Consider the following 16,348-nt stretch of genomic DNA (forward strand, 5'->3'; position numbering starts at 1 on the left):
ATTTTACACATCTGTCTGGGGTCTATTGGTTTATAATCTGTTCATGGTTTTGAGACACACCCTAACATTTAATACTTTATGAAACATCAAATACACCACATGCTTATAGTCATCCCCATTAGGGCAATACACACTTTTGTGTTATTCCCTATTCTAAATGACAACCTACATGTTAATGTCTGCTTGGAGTATTACTGTAATGCTTATGAGTGATAGTTTCTGATCAGGCCCCTCAAGTTGCTGATGTGTCACTTAACCACATGTTACAGGTTGTGCACTACTCTATCTATTTTAGCGCTGGGACTCTGTCTGGCCCCCAGATGTTCACTTTAAATCAATGATGTCATCACAGTCTGCTACTTTGCTTTCCTTCCATTTTCATGGAAATTTGAATGATCCACTGAGATGAAGCAGATGAGGACCAAAAGAATTCCACTTAATGCGGCTATTCAGCTGCATGGAAAACAGCCAACATAGCTACTGCTCTGCAGACGAAAATATCACTCTAAATAACCAAAACTGAGAATTTGGTCCGCAGAGGCAACAGAGAACGGGAAAGAGTGATCGGTATGTTGCAAGCTGGCCCAGATCTGAACCCCTATTATTTACAGCAGTCCTCTAATCTCTGTCAGAAAGCTGTCAGCCACTGAGTTGATCTGAGCAGCGTTACCTCCTCTCCTCTGACTGGAGCGACCTGAACCCTTCACAACACAATGAGCCCACTTTAAGTTCAGTTTCTCTCACTAAGAACTTTTCCATCTTTATCTTTTTGTTGCGCACCTCTCCCCTATACTGTCATTTCCAAGTCTACCTCTAGTTTACTCACAAAAAATAAATAAATAAATAAAATGAATATAATCTAATATCCAATAATATAATTCAATCGCTTTTCATTTGTTTCCTTTGTGATTCCTTGGCATTTTCTTTTGACATACAGTGGTGTGAAAAAGTGTTTGCCTCTTTCCTGATTTCTTTCCTGATTTCTTTCCTGATTTCTTTCTTTCTTTCTTTTTTTTTTTTTTTTTTAGCATGTTTATGACACACCGGCTTTGTCTGGCAGGTCCTATTTAAGTGGTTTCTGGATTGAGAACAGGTGTGGCAGTAATCAGGCCAGGGGTGTGGCTTGAAAGTGAACTTAGGTGTGATAAAAGGGGGGATAATCACTTTGTCACACAGGATAATGTAGGTTTGGATTTTTTCTCTCTCTAAATAATAAAGAAAGAAACATTTAAAGAAACATTTTAGTGTGACAAACATGCAAAAAAATAAGAAATCAGGAAGGGGGCCAAAACTTTTTTTACATCACTGTATCCTTATGGCAACTGTTTTCCTCATATTGGTTTAGTAGGTTCTTATACATTTAATCAAATAACATTTTATTTATAAAGCACTTTTCATATGACTGTAAATGACTGTAGAATCATGCAGGAGTAACACAAAGTGCTTTAAATAATAAAAACAACATTTGAATTTTAAAAAGAATATAAAATAACAATTTAAACCCACATTAGAGGCTGCTACCACAAGAACAGCCCAGATGCTGGCACAGTGCAGTCCACACCTCAACTATAGAGCTGCAGTGCAGGACCCCCAACCACTGAGACATGAGTGATGCCCATGGCAACTACCCTGCAGACCAAGTAGGCAAAGGTATGAAGGATCCCCAAAGGGAAACAATGGAACTAAAAATGTTAAAAGTATACAATCAAATAAACCTAAAATGATAAGAACAAATAAGAGCTACAAGTAGGAAAGTATAGGTAAAGCAGCTAATAAAAAAAAAAACTGAACTGAAAATGTTACAAAAAAATTGGTAGTTTTCAAATAAATAAACACATGATTAGATAGTAAAATATACATAATTAAATAGATTAAACAACAAAAAGTAGGTCTGGAGCCTCTTTTTAAAATAAACAAAACCATGTAGACTGTCCAATAGGAATCAAAGCCACCGGGGCATTATCTTGACTTAAACTTTGACTTGTGTTCATATCCAGTTGCAGGATGAAGACATTTTTCTTTTACATTTGCATCTGTTCTGACTGGTCAAAGAATTGGATTAAAATCTTGTATTTTTCTTTTAAAGGCTTATAACTCAAATTTAGTATGTATGGAATTAATATTCCTTCATTCACACTATGCTTCAATTGCACAAAAAGAATAAAATGCAAACACTAACATGTGTTTAGAGATATAATACTAACGTGGTGTTTTTAATATGTCTTTAGTGACTGATAGTGTTTTGGAACAGTCTTGGAAAAAAAAAATAAAACCTTTAAGCCATTAAGTGTGGAGATTTAGTCATTTTCTGCATATTATCCAACTTTTCAGTCTGTCGTTTTCCACCATAACTTTCCCCTCCTTGTCAGTCACAAATTATCTCTCTGGTACAGTAAATACCCTGCTGTCCTCCACTGCACAGCAAAGGAAACTTCCTTTTATGTCTTAGGTCTGCATATGTTCTCCATTTTCTACACTGATACAGCATCAGGGGTTAGTTACAGCTATAGAGATTTACATATTCCTACAGTATACTTAATGAAGTGAAACGGAAACCAGTACAAAACACAATATTTTCTTTTTGTTTGTTAGTTTTTTGCCTTTAGCAGACATATGCCATAATGAAAGTCTGCATATTTCATCCCAAAATTCTTTAGACAAAGAATGTGGAACAATACAGACAAGGTTCAGGAGATCATTCATTCATTTTACTGGTGAACTTTGCTTATTTTAACCTTGGAATATTTATATGTATGCACACAGTTAAAATCACACAAGAGGACAACCATTACTGATCGACTATGTACCTTGAATGCTACCAGTAAACCCTAGACTCAGTGATCTGTATCAAGACCAAACTGTGGCATACAATGTAGTATCGTGAGAGCAGAAAGTCTGAAAGAAGGACTGTTTATAGGAGCTGCCCATCTTCGACTCCAGTCTTGCATAGCTGGTCAAAGTGAAAATCTCCTCATTAAAATCCCTTCAACTGACAGAGAAGCCTGGAAGTCAAACCATGTTTTGGAAATCTTAGAGCTTCAAAGTCAAGTGGAGTCGATAATCCCCCTTAGAATGGTAGAATGAGTTTACAACACCTTAAGGCGATCAGAAGCCCTTGAGGTGATACATTAAAAAGAAAAAAAAAAGTTGCTTCATAGAGTGTGGGAACATTTTCTGAACATCGCATCAGTGCTTTGTAGCTAGTGGTGCTTATGGACTGTAAACAGCTTAAAACTGTATTTTTTCTGCACAGATAAAAGCAAAGCAGCACAAAATCATATTCCCTGCTGAGAAAAAATCCCAAAATGCAAAACAATGAATATACTGTATGCATTTTCTCCAAAAAAAAGAGAAAGTTTATGTGTAATTATTGGATCGTACAGTAACAATTAAGACAAATACAGTAATATCTGCAAATTAGACAAAGGTACAATTCAACAGTTTTCTCTCTGGTATGTAGGAACTGTTCTGACTGAAAATCTGTCCCTTAAAACTTCATAAACTAGTGAGCCATATGTGGGTTGTGCCTAAATATATATGAATGTCTTGTGCAAGTGTATGTATTTCTGTGTGAGACAGAGGCATGGCAGACTGTGCTCAGACTGGTCCAGTAATTATACTGTCTTAATATAGCTGTGGTCTGAGACTTCTGGACCGGGGAAAACATCTGCTGGGCTCCATGGATGCAAGAATCCAACATGAAGTCCTTAAGAATCCACATGAAGTATTTATGAGTGTTGTCCCAATCCAATACAGAATAACTTATATCTATGGACCTATTTATCACCTGAACACATGCAGGGTTTAAACAAAACTAAACAGAAAAAAAGTAGCCACAGCCAAAAATTGGCTTTGGACTAATCTTTTTTAGGCCTAAACAGATGGAATGAGCTCATAGCTAAAATTAAATGTAACAAACATGCAATAAAAAACACGCAGTAACAAACAGGTCACTGTGAATGAACATGAGACAGACAGGAAGTCTGAAGCAACTTCAGTGAGTGTTACTCAAAATCAGCTTAAGTTATAATCATTTCCTCTTTAGACTGAAAATTTGCAAAGATTTCACATCATGAAAAAAATGAGTAAAATAATTACAATTACAATTATTGGATAATTAGATAAAATTAGATAATAATTAGAGAAAAGTCCATTAAAGTCCCATCAGTTGTATTTTTTTTTTCAGTCAGTAACAGTCATGTCTGTGGACAATCTCACACTTTTATGGTAGAATTAAATAAATCAGCCCCATAGTGCTATCGGATTTGGTATTTATTTGCTAAAAACAACAACAACAACAACAAAAAACAACAACAACAACAACAAAAACAAAAGAAAAAACTGGCAGAATATTATGTTCCAGGAGGATCAGAGGACAATGAGCAGGAGTAGGTTTCAGGTTTCAGGCTCGTTCCTTTCCTCTTCATGGCTATTTGAGCATAAGAGGGAAAATGATAATGAAAAACAAAGACTGACTGATAATAAAACCTCTTCTTTTCTTCAAATAAAAAGGTTGACTGATAATTTGAGAGGCTTTACCATGTTTAACACCATTAAGAATTGTACAATAAATAGCAAATGAGAGAATGAAATATTGATGTGATTTTTTAACAAACAGTACAACTTTTTGATGTAACTTGCTGTTCTTGAAATGAGTTCTTTATTAAAAAAAAGTGTCCATTTTCTATTACTTTCTGTGTAGTTGTGGAAAAACATACTTTGCAAACATTTAGTGAGTCATGAACCTGCCAAAAAACCCCTTTATTTTAGTTTTATGTCCAGGGTTGCTGACTTAGTGTAATATGTTTTGCATGGAAAGTAGTATGTTATTATTCATTAGCAACCATATGCTGAGTTTTCTAGTCACATACTGGTGCCTGAATCATAATTTGCTTGAGATTAAAATGATTTATACATATTCTTTCCATGCAACCCGTTTCCTCTGTCTGCGACAGTAAGTCTGGATTTATACCTCTGCTGAAACATTTTTGTCTTCCCATCAAAGTCCTTCGTCATAATCCTTTCTTCCAGCACCCTCATCATAACAGATCAGAAAACACTGCAAGGCAGGCTAATAGAAATAAGTATAAGTTTAAGAACAAAATCTTCTGTCCACAAACAGTATTTTAGAAGCTTGTTATCTTATTCTCTCTGCTTTGTGTCAGTTTTTGATATGTTGGTGCAGACATTAGCACATTTTTCTTTGTAAACTTTAGATAAAACCTTTAAAGAAATGACAAGAAATGAATATAATATTTTAAAAAGACAATAATACGGCAGTATTATTTTTTTATAGCCATGCTTTAACACCCAGGGAGCAGTTGGGAGAGGCCCACAGTGCTTCACCCCTCTTGGTACGCAAGGAACTCAAACCTGGATTCCCCAGACCCAAGCCCACCTCTGTAACCACTAGGCTACCATCCCCCCAAAATAACACAAAGATTTGTGTGAAACTTAAATTGAAGTTCTATAAATTACATTAACCTTATCATATGAGTAAAGACCAGACTCATACACGATGCATGCACAGCACAAACCTGTACTGGGCCAGCCTTTAGGCATATGTGATTGTGTAAAACAATATCTGATTGTGCACATGCAGCCATGATATGAAATACATAAAGCACACACTCCTGCACAGGTTAAGATTCATATTCCATACATGAATTAGGAAATGGCTAAGTGCAGTTTTGGGTCAGCTTACAATACAACATGCCTGCACTCAGTTTTTACAGTGTTTGTTTGGCTGTCAGCAGGCATGAGGTGACATGCAACTGAAGTGAGGGATTTAGGATGCTGCAAGATCCCAACTGTTCTCCAGATCATGACTTTTAACAAAAGCTGTCTTATAGTATCTGCGTGTATGATAACATTCAGCAGCATGGTGAGGCATATTCATTTCAGCTCAGTATGAGTTTGGCTATTATTCAACCCAAACACTGGCTTGAGTTTCATTTAGCTCTGTCAGGACATTGACTCGTATGATTGAAAAGCAAACATGTCACTGTTTTGGAATATGTCCCAGTTAGAGGCTGTGTCATGTTTTGATGGATGGGTTCAGTCTACAGAAAGAATGTTTTTAGGATAGGTCATTTTAAAGTCCCTTTATTTGCTGCTAAGAACTGGTCCAGTCTAACTTGCAAATGGGTACATATTAAAGCAAAATGTTAAGCGTTGCTGCAGGCCATCGATATGTACAACCTTCATTACAATTGAATTGAATTAAATTGAATTGAACTGAATTCAATTCAATTCAATTCACTTCAATTCAATTCTGTTCAATTCAGCTTTATTTGTATACCACCACTTCACAACAATGTCATCTCAGGGCACATTACAGTCAAATCAACATGAGCCAGTTCATAATAAATAATAGCCTGGTTAGGGAAAACCAATATATTGCATTGAATCTTGACTTCGTTCCAATCCCTCATCTTGAACATGCATGAACAGTGGAAAAGAAAAACTCAGTTTTAACAAGAAGGAAAAACCTCCAACAAAAACTTTCTCAGGAAGGGTAGCCATCTGCCTTGTCCACTTGGGGTGGAGTTGTGCTTGTTCTCCTCTATCAATGATGAATAATAATCTGTTCTAACCTTACACAGGGCTTTCTTTTATAATATTAAACTTTCTTTCCAGACTAAGTGAGACTCTTCTAGACCAGATGAATGCCATGCCCTTTGCAATCACCTGGATGTCTGTTTTAAAGCTCGAAGCTGTGAATTTAACCAAGGAGCTTCTTCTGGCTGGTTATCTTCTTTTTCAGAGGAACAAAGTCTTAATGTTGTATGCATTAAAGCTGTCATTCTGTCAACAAGTTAATCAGCCTGTGTAGGAGTAGAGCTCAGATGGATGTTCTCTGTCATAGTGACAAACAGCATTGTAAGAAATACTGATGAAATTTATTCATTAAATTCAGTAACAACACTGACAAACATCTGCTATAATGAAATTTCTTCTCAGCCATTATGCAGTCAAGTGAAGTTAACTCAAAAGTTATTAAGAAATTATCAGACAGAACAAGGTTATGAGAAAAAACTTAGTTTAGTAGAAAAATCGGTCAGAAAATGTGAGTAAGGTCCAGGTGGATTATAAATTACTGCTAGCACAACTTGCTTCTCTGATTTCCATTTTGGATGGGAGTCAGATATTCAAAGGAATTATAACTAATCTTAGATCTAGGATGGATCAATAGCTTCCGAAGATACACACCTCTTCCTCAGCCTGTAGTTAATGAAAATTCAAACAATTAGGTGGAGTAAATACATTAATACTAAACTCCTGCTGCTGCCAGGTAAGACAATATAAATCAGTTTAATGATCACCAACCAGGTCATTGACTAACAGAAACTTGGAGATGAAAGAGATCTAATATTCAGCAAACCACATGGCTAATAATTATTACATTCTCCCATAATTAATTATGGGTAAATGTTTCAGAGCAACGTTCTCCCATCATCTGAATGGGAGAATCTTGCTCTGAAACATGTATCTTTCAGTACTGGTGGAGATTTCCAGATTTCAGTTCCATGGTCTCTCTTCTCTTCATTCTAAGAATATGGACATAATTTTCACATTTTGAATCATCTGACCACAGATTACTCTTCAGCCCATTTTTTAGTTCACTGTCACTCAGAAAAGATGACAGCTTTTCTTGATTATGGTCACAAATGGCTTCTACTTTGCACAATAGAACTTCAGTCTGCATTTCAGCATGACACTGCAAACTAGTCACAGAAGATTAAACTGGGAAGTGGTTTTAAGCCTAGGCAGTGGTTTCCATGACATAACAATGCACAATCAAGCTTGTTTCTAATACATTTCATGTGACAGGCCAAAAAGAAAAAGAACCCTCACACAGGGAACTAATCTCCTAATTAGCTATGTATTAAATCATTGACATTTTTGCAGGTGTTTAGCCCTATTCTGATATTATCAAGTCAATGGTAGCAAGTACAAATGGGGAAAAAGGTAAGATAAAAGATTGCAGTTGGCCTAACTCCAGGTAGCCTTAGCTACTCCATCTGTTGAGAAATTTAAAAGGAATCTTGAAGCCACTGTGGCTGAAAGGATTTTTTAAAAGTGAGTAAGATTCAGAGAGAAGACCAGCCCTGTGGTGACCATGCACCACCACCATGAGGCATCCCCAAAAGCAGACCCCCCTGCTATTGAGGTTGCCTCATGGCGAAGAGGCCACTGCTGGGGCCTGGGTCGGTGGGTGGGGGTTCTGGGCTCTGGTGCCTGGATGTGGCCCCCTCCCTTGGGGATGGAGGAGTTGGTTGGTTCTGGGCATGCCCAGATGTGCTGCCACGGCATTGGTTGGTGCATGCCCTTGTGTCTGGTTGCCACTCCGGGACCCAGGGTATGGCCCGGGGGCAGGAGGGGTGTAGGGGTTGGAAGGGGGCTGAGTGGGATTCGGGGCATCATCGGGGCATTAGGGGTGAGACTGGGAGGTTTGTGTCTGTGTGTGTTTATGCTGTGTGCGCGCGTATGTGTGTATGTGTGTCAGGATTAGTGGGAGTGGTCAAGAATATAGGTGTGTATGTGGGGAAGGGAGGGATTACATGCACTTGTGAGGGAGGCCTGGGTGGGCCTGGGGGTGATGTGTCATGAGTCTGAGTTCTCCCACTGTCCTCCATAGAGGTGTGGTCACATCTGCACGGTCACACTCATCTCTGCTCACTCTTCATTCCTCATACTCTGCATGCTGACACAGTCACTGAGTTGTCCAGTGGATTTATACACTAAGAGATACCTTTGTTTAGGGTTTTATTGTGTGTGCGTGTTTCCGGTACTTTGGTTGTTGTTGTGATACATGTTGTTGCTGTCTTGGTTATTTTTTTAAGGAACTCTTGATGATTGTCAGTTTAGTTTATCTGTAAAAGCTGTAGGAAATTCTCTGATGTAATTCTGTACAGATGCAGCAGTTAGTTGTCTGGTGTTAGGTTGGATTGAAGGGTCATAGTCTTATTCTCCTTTTTTTTCTGTCCCCTCCGGTCAGCTCTAATTATCAAGTGGAGCCTTATACCCATAAAGCTCCCCTTGGCAAAGCAAATTTGTTCGGCACAACAGAGCAGCCAGACCATCATTCTGCTGCTACCATGCTGGACAGGACAAGTTTAAAAAAAAAAGAAGAAGAAGACTTGTCCTGTCCAGGTTTGGCCAGGTTTCAGACCTTCACATTGCTCCATATGTCATAATCTATGGTCAGAAATGAAGAGGAAGAACCGAAACACAGGAACTATGAGGTAGGAAGCTATGGACCTAACTATGGTTTATCAAGAGAAACAAAAGCTGCTCCCAACAGTTGGATAACAAAGGACTCAAACCACAACAAAATGAACTAAACTCTTAACAGACAGTGACAAACTGGGGCAGTAGCATGTGTCTGGCAATGAACAAAGGAACCCAAGGATAATTTATATTTAGGAAGCTAATGAACAAATGCAGAGCAGGTGTGAAAATTAGAAACAGAAAGTAAGAGTAAGAAGAGAGCTGGAAGTAAACACAGCAGAGTAAACCAGAGGCGAACAAAATAAAACAGAAAGCAGGACCAGGGAATATAGAACACAGAAAAACAGAGCAAAATAAATCCCAAATACAGAAACATCAATCTAAACTCAAGGAAGCCCAAATGAAAGCTGGTAAACATGCACAACAAGAACTGAAATAGAAAACTAACAGGAACTAAACCAAAAACAACCAAAACCCACAGGTTACAAAACCATTTCTGCATGTGTAAAAGCGAAGTCTACAAAGCTGCAAGAAATTGTCTTTACAGCTCCAGCCATTTAACCTGCCCTGCTGTTAATGGAAAGGAAGGCCTCTTTCAAGCTCAACTTTGTACATTTATCTGCTAAGCAGCCACAAATGGCATTTGCATGTCTCTGGAAAATGCTAAATCATGGTCAATAATAAGCTATCAGCATTTACAAAACATTAGCCCTAAAATTAGACACCAGGCAACATGTGGACATACCAGACCCAGTAAGGCTGTACGTCAACAAAACCCTAGAGTGCACAGAAATATGCAAGGGTGTGTTTTCTTATGAATTCAGGAAAGGACAAACTGCTTCTTCTCTTCAAAGTTACACAGTTTTACCTAAACGTTCACTGCCATTGGGTTAAGCCAGGGCTGGGCGATACAGCCTAAAATTTAAATCTCAGATTTTTTCAAACCAAATCTGATTTTTTATTTTAATAGATTTCTTTCATTTTCCTTCTTAAAAACATATTAAGCTTATTAAAAACAATATTGACTTAAAGCTTTTGCATGCAAAATGTGTTTTATTTATATGAATGAATGACAGCAAAAACAGTAAATAACATAAATTGTCACGGTATTAACATCTTCATATCTTGCATAGAGACATGCTACACAACTGCATCCATGATCTCTTTCCATCTGGATCCTCATCATACGGGATCCACTGTAAATAATTCCCCTGATGTAGGTTGTTTCCTAACAAGAGTTTGTGGGCTGAAGTTGTCTTTTGCATCACTGCTGTTATATGCAAAGCTAAATTCAATGATGAATGATGGCTTAAATGTATATCTGTTAGTGTTTTCAGACAAACACTGTCCTGGTGCGGAAGGGAGGGCTGAGTCCACTGCTAGCTATGAAACCCCAAGGATGATGTTTTAAGTGAACATAAACGTGGGAATCTATTTTATCGATTATCGCCTATCCCTAGGTTAAGCTTAGAGCGACTCAAGAGTACTACAGTTATGAACATCATAGTAAACAATGGGCTGACAGGAAAGGCAACTAAACTTTTTTTAGACTTTACACCTCCCATTTAAGAGACTTCCTCAATTCTTTTAGGCGTGTAGGACCTCTCAGTCTGGTTTGAGGTTTGTGTCACTGAGTGTTACAGTTTAAATTTCAATATGTTCCCTCTCATCAAGCATTAACACACAGGAGGAGTGACACTGTAGGTATTCTTCATTCTTGAATTCATGACAGAATCTCACAAAATCCCAAAAAATGGACAATAAATGAAGGATTTGTTTTTTTAGCTCCTTTTTGGAAACCAAATAATTTGTTTTGAGTGTCAGCAAGACTAGAACGATTGTGAAAACCAGGTCAGGAAAACTAATACATTTTGTAGATTTCCTTCATTATGTAATGCCAGCTTGACTTATACACTAATGCAACTGACTTGTGACTATTCAACTTATTTTCATCTCTCACTAGATTGCCTGATTAGATTATTGGCTATTTGTTATCTGCCCTCAACTAAACGACTGTGTGTTGCATTTTTTACAAACTGCTTTGACGAGACATTCCCTTTCATTAAGACAGTCAATAAACATAACAACAACATGACACAATCTGCTCAGGATGGTGATTACATTCCACATAGCTGAACATCACTCACATTTTGTTTCCAGTTGGCAAACATCCTCACAATGAAGATGACATCAGCATCAGCTTCTTAATTAGAGCTGGCTTTGAGGCATTTTTGGGATATAACATGTCTTAAAAACAGCAGTGTTCATGTATGTTAGTAGATGGGTATACACAACTTTTACAGGTGCTTAGTGAATACCCACAAGGTGAAAATAGCTCACTGCTCAGTAATGACTGGGTAAGGGAAGATGACGCAGCAATAAACAGTTAACTCCCATCTGGACTGCTGAACAGAACAAGTGAGGCCACTGATGCATACTGTCATTATAGGCTTGACAGGGTTGGCTGGCAAGGTAATTGATAGTTACTCTGCCCTCTATGTGAAAGCTGGCATTTCCCTTGATGTGTGCATGTGTGAGTGTGCTTGTGAACGCTGAGGGCGGAGCTGGCAGAATACACAGGTGGAACTTACGGAGTCACTGATTACAGAGCTTGAATGTTGCTCTGACACTTAGCACTTTCACTTGCTGCAGAGTAGTATAGACCAGGGGATTAGACTGCAAAAAAACTTTTACATTTACTGATACAGAAGCACCATAGCCAACCTCACTCCCTTTGAGAATTAAAAGGACGCTGTAAATAGTTCTCATTTTTATTTCTTAAAACAGAAAGTTCAGTTTCTCAGTATCATGCGCACACACAGCTGCCTGACAATCCAGCATTTTTAGTTATGCTTCTCACTTGAGCTGGTAATTTTACTCACTCCATATCTAAAACTCTATGCTGCACGGTGGTGTGGTGGTTAGCACCGCGGCCTCATAGCAAGAGGGTTGCTGGTTCAAACCTCAGCTGGGAGGAAGTTGAAGCTTTTTCTGTTTTTCTTCGTTTTTATTTTTATTAATGTATTTATCTTTTTATTTTTGGCGGGCCATCCAACCAATCAGAGGAAACTTAGCTTTGTGGAAAAATGTACTTAAAGTGACAGGGGGCTAAATGTGGTCCTTTAGACAGAGTAGAAAGGGGTGTGTGATAATGTGAAGCATGAGAAAAACTGTCTTTTTAGAATATTAAAATGTGCAAAATTATAAATATGAATATCTTATGGTGTCTAACCATTACTGACCTTTAGTATTGTAGTATTGCTTTATTTCTACAGCCAACTCATTACATGAAAGCAGCACAATAGAATGCAAGCTACGCGTTTATGACACAGTCAAACAAAAATACCTTTGAATTTTTCTTTTGTGAGTATAATTGGTGCCACATTTTTTCTGCACAGACCATATTGTTAAATTTACAGCATTTCAGTCAGTTCTTTTAATGCCACCACTTAAGTGGCATCCCATGGCCTAGAACTGGATGTTTTTAATGGTGGTCGCAGTTCACAGTAATGTCAGTGAAGTAATTCTTATGAGTAATACTTTCCAAAGTCATTAAGTCAGGCCTCATTTATTGTAGCAGACTGGAATGAATGTTTCAAGTCTGGAAACGCTTTTAGGTGTAAAAGCTGTTGCTGTTGATTTACTGAGGAACTCTGCTGGAGCCTCACTGCCAGGGAATGTTAGATGACAAATTTTCAGTTCTGCGCTTTCTCTTTTTACAAACTCTGTGACATGAAGTGGTTCGCAAACACAGGTTCAGATTTCTCAGTGCAATTTTGTTAAATTATGTAACCATAATGATTCTGCTGAAGTGGGATAAAATATACCATCATTATAATTATTTTAAATCACTAAATAAGCAAAAATAAATAGCACAGTTGCTTTTTTCATGGATTAGTCCATAGCACATTAATGAAAAGCTCTTACGCATAAATGGATGTTAGAGGCAGGGAGAGCTGATTATGTCTGCTGATGATTTCATAGATAAGATGCTCCAGATGTCTGAAAGACCCACACAAAGTAACCAGGTTACATTAATGATTACAGCTGCAATGGTGAAGCATTTTATTCTCTTTGTTGTAGTATTTTTGACTCCAGGTCTGTGGACAAAAATATGTCCAGAAAAAAAATAGTTGCAAGAACATGTAAATAACTCAGAGCTGTGATTTTGAGTCCAGTGGGGTCAGTTTTACTTCTGAATTTAGATACTACTTATTACCGTGAGAGCACGGCAACCACATGTTGCCTAACTGCATGTCCGGGCATGTGGAATGTCTATTGTTTTAAAAAAAAAAAGTGGAGTTTCATTATAACAACATGTTGCTTCGAATCACTGCCAGAGGTTCTTTCTTTAAACCTAAAAAAAAAAAAAAAAGAAATGGAGAATTCCTTACAGTTAGTAATTTAGTAAGTTTAGACGGAGGGTGTGGGAGTCACTTCTCCTTGAAATGTTAAAACACATCCAAGCTATGCCACAGCAACTTCTGGTGAGTGGCCAGTCAACCACAGACAAGAATTGTATCTTTTTAAGAGACAGAAAGACCAAGTTGCCCAGACAGACTCATCAAAGCTGGAGCTCACAACTCCCAACATGTGTTATAAAACCAGCTCTGGGACATCAATCATTGTTGAACTCTTCAACAATCATCCATGTGAGGAAAGCTCCTGACAGTGTAAAATCAGCCAACACCTGTCAGTGTGCTTTTATGTGACTTTTCTTAATAGACATTTTGCTTGTTGTATTTTCCCATGACACGGATCCATGAAAAAAAGTTGAAATCTTGTAATTCCTGGCTATACTTAAACTATGAATCATGCTATTTATGTAATTTAACAAATAAACAAATGCATAATCCAATTTCAGACAACGATTATTAATGGAGGCAATTCAAAGTCTCAATTAATTCCTTTAACTAAAATAGGTTTCTCATCTCCATCTAACAAAGAGTGTATTGAGTTTACCTGTGTAATGTCTGCTAATGACTCCCTGTAATAGCCTTGACAGTGTCAGTGACAGGAACTGGCTCTCAGTAGAAAAAAAGAAAATAAAAACACTGTGTAGTCAAGAAAGAAAATATTCTAAAGAAAACAAACCAGTTGCCTTATTTAAACACTTTTGACATAACATTTTAAATTTGTATTTTACATTCTTTAACTTTTTTAGGTTGCATTTAGCAGATTTTGATTTTGTTCTTCCTTGTTTGTGTCTTACAGTTGCTGCTTCATTGCTTGATGGTGGAAGAAATTCATGTCACTGATATTTTGTTTACTTGACACCAATGAACATCATTTGAGGATTACAATTCAACAGTCTTTCTACTTCATCTCTGTAGAGATGTGTGGGTAATCAACATCAAAATGCTAATCACAGTAAAACTGTATTTCACAACAACATTGTTATATTTTCCAATTAATCTGGGGACTACATGCATACCAAACCAGTGGTGAGTGGAAAACTGTATTGATCACTAATCAACTGTTCTGCAACATTTGTAATCGTATCTTAAGCTTTTCTCCACTTTACTATAGAAAATGTGAGGGTAGGTTATGCTGGGTCTTCATGACCACCATTGCCCCAGTTAGATTGAGTCAGATTTAATTAGCAGAAGTTTAGTGATATTTTGGGGTTGTTACGTGCTAACTTTTGAATAAGCTTTACCCAACTGTTTTTTTTTACTGTAGCACAAACTTAGTTAGCAGAAGAAGTGTGATAATAAGCCACAAAAAGAGAACAACTCAATTGAGACATTAAACAGTATATTTTCCTGCTTAGTCTTTCTTGTCCCTTTAAGTACTATTTTACTCAATTTTCAATGCATAGTTAAAAAGAAGTTGACATTTTCTCCCAAAAATTAAGAATGTCTTGCTGCCTAATATGATATAATGGGCTGGAACTAGCTTCAATTAAGCATTAGCATGCTAATACATAACAGATGCTGATGTCGTGGGGTTGGACAGGAGAGCTGGCACCAGCTGATATAATGAATAGTTGCCTTGTCATTTGATAGACAGATTGTTACTGTCTGCTTATTAATTACCATATTAGTAACAGGACTTTTGATGGGATATAGCCTCCAATGCCTTCTTGTGTGCTACTTACAAGCGGTACCTGCATCTAGTTCTTCTTAGACCATCAATGAGTCATATTATTATTCTATTCTATTCTATTCTATTCTATTCTATTCTATTCTACAGTCATTTAGCAGACACTTTTATCCAAAGCAACTTACATTTGAGAGTAAGAACAACACAAGCAAGAATTCAAACAAGATAGGACATCATAATTAAGTGGTAGTCAGACTGCTGTGAGTCCAGTTGGACCCAGGTGCTATCATGCAGTGCTAGAGGCAGTGCATATAATTTATATATATATATATATATATATATAAATAAAAGTATATAGTAGTATAAAAAAAACCACAAAATTTTAAAGATAAAATGTAGCTCCATCATTACACAAGCTGCATGGTGACTGAATTTATTTTTACCTAAAGCTAATGACGACTTCCTTCCTTCCTGGCAACCACAACTGTTCTGTCACTGCCCTCCAGCCACCAAACCACAGTAACTGTTTAACCCAAAAAAAGGTTTATTTTCGTTTAAATGCACTTTAGTTGTTATTCACTTGAAACATAATGTGAACATAATGTGTGTTACAATTTGTATTTTGCTCTTAGGACTGAATCTCACTTCTTTTCTCTCCTCATGCACTCAAAAATATCCATCAGGAAGCCAGCAGCAGGAACTGACTGTGCAATGGTTTCTGACAACAACAGATATACAGTATGTCTGAACTTCAAAATTTCCATAGTGGCACAAATTTAAATTACTTAAACAATGAGCCTGATCTTTCCTCATTGCATCATTACCTGCATTTATAAAGGGAAGGTGGCAGGAGAAAGAGGCCTAATCGTGTGGATCAGATTAATCTAGATATTAATATGGGAATAAAAAAATATTTTGAGAATAGAAAACACGCAGCAGAGAAATACGGTTACACAACCAGGCATCTAAAACACCAGCTATAACATGATGAACTATGAATTGAGTTTTAGGGACCAGCACTTATAACACACTTGCATACAGTGGTGTCAAGTTGAATACAGTACATTAT

This window comes from Melanotaenia boesemani, chromosome 17, assembly GCF_017639745.1.
Source record: "Melanotaenia boesemani isolate fMelBoe1 chromosome 17, fMelBoe1.pri, whole genome shotgun sequence".
Lineage (NCBI taxonomy): Eukaryota > Metazoa > Chordata > Actinopteri > Atheriniformes > Melanotaeniidae > Melanotaenia > Melanotaenia boesemani.